Source organism: Choloepus didactylus, chromosome X (genome assembly GCF_015220235.1).
Source record: "Choloepus didactylus isolate mChoDid1 chromosome X, mChoDid1.pri, whole genome shotgun sequence".
Lineage (NCBI taxonomy): Eukaryota > Metazoa > Chordata > Mammalia > Pilosa > Megalonychidae > Choloepus > Choloepus didactylus.
In genome coordinates this window covers 56,304,231-56,305,382 of record NC_051334.1, presented here as the reverse complement: position 1 = coordinate 56,305,382, position 1,152 = coordinate 56,304,231, and the positions used below count along the sequence as shown (strand labels likewise).

The 1,152-nt window shown below is 34.5% G+C and overlaps 1 non-coding gene across 1 annotated transcript; it reads left to right on the top strand.

Annotated features, from left to right (window-relative positions):
• The first annotated feature begins 302 nt into the window (after positions 1–302).
• On the top strand, positions 303–405 carry LOC119523870. Its single transcript, XR_005214679.1, has one exon. It is a non-coding gene; the product is annotated as a U6 spliceosomal RNA (small nuclear RNA).
• The last annotated feature ends 747 nt before the right edge of the window (positions 406–1,152 follow it).

Sequence of the window (1,152 nt, the reverse complement as noted above, 5' to 3'; positions counted from 1 at the left end):
AACAATCAATTTAACTAAAGAGGTAAAGGACCTGTTCTCAGAAAACTATGAAATATTGCTAAAAGAAATCAAAGAGGACTTAAATCAATGGAAGGACATTCTATGTCCATGGATAGGAAAACTAAATAACATTAAGATGTCAATTCTACCCAAATTGACTTACATATTTAAAGCAATCCCAATCAAAATTCTAACAGCCTACCATGCAGTAATAGAACCAAATATCAAATTTATTTGGAAGGGTAAGAGGCCCTGAATAGCCAAAAACATTTTATAAAAGAACAAAGTTGTAGTTCTCATGCTTGCTTCAGCAGCACATATACTAAAATTGGAACAATACCAAGAAGATTAGCATTGCCTGTGTGCAAGGATAACATGCAAATTTTTGAAGCATTCCATATTTATCAATAAAAAAGTAAAAGAAAAAGAGTGGAATATCCAGACCTAGACTACTGCAGCCAGTAAGAGTGATCCTGGATGTGCGCTCTCTCTATTGATGTGGAATGATGCCACAGGTGTCCTCAAGGAGTGAAAAGCACAACAGAGCAAATCAGAGTTTCTCATTTCTGTTTCAAAAAAAGGGAAAATAAAAAGAATTTTCACCTGTAAAAACAAAAGTTGTAGGTCTCATAATTTTGCATGATGGTAGCACAGTAATGTAAGTATACTGAACAAAGATAACTGTGAGTATGGTTGAAAGAGGAAGGTTGGGAGCATGTGGGACACCAGAAGGAAAGAGGAAAGATAAAGACTGGGACTGTATAACTCAGTGAAATCTAGAGTGCTCAACAATTGTGATAAAATGTGCAAATATGTTTTTACATGAGGAAGAACAAATGAATGTCAGCATTGCAAGGTGTTAAATATAGGGTGGTATTGGAGCAAAAATACAATCAATGCAAACTAGAGACTATAATTGACAGAAACATTGTATTATGCTTCCTTTAATGTAACAAAGGCAATATACCAAAGCTAAGTGCATGTAAGAGGGGCACATAAGGGAGGATTATGGAACTCTTGGCATTGGTGATGTTGTCTGACTCTTTATTCTACTTTAGTTTAATGCTATCTTTCCTTTTGTGCTTCCTAGCTGCCATTTTTTTCATTTTTTCTCTTTATTTTTTCTTTTTATCTCTCTACCTTATTTGACTC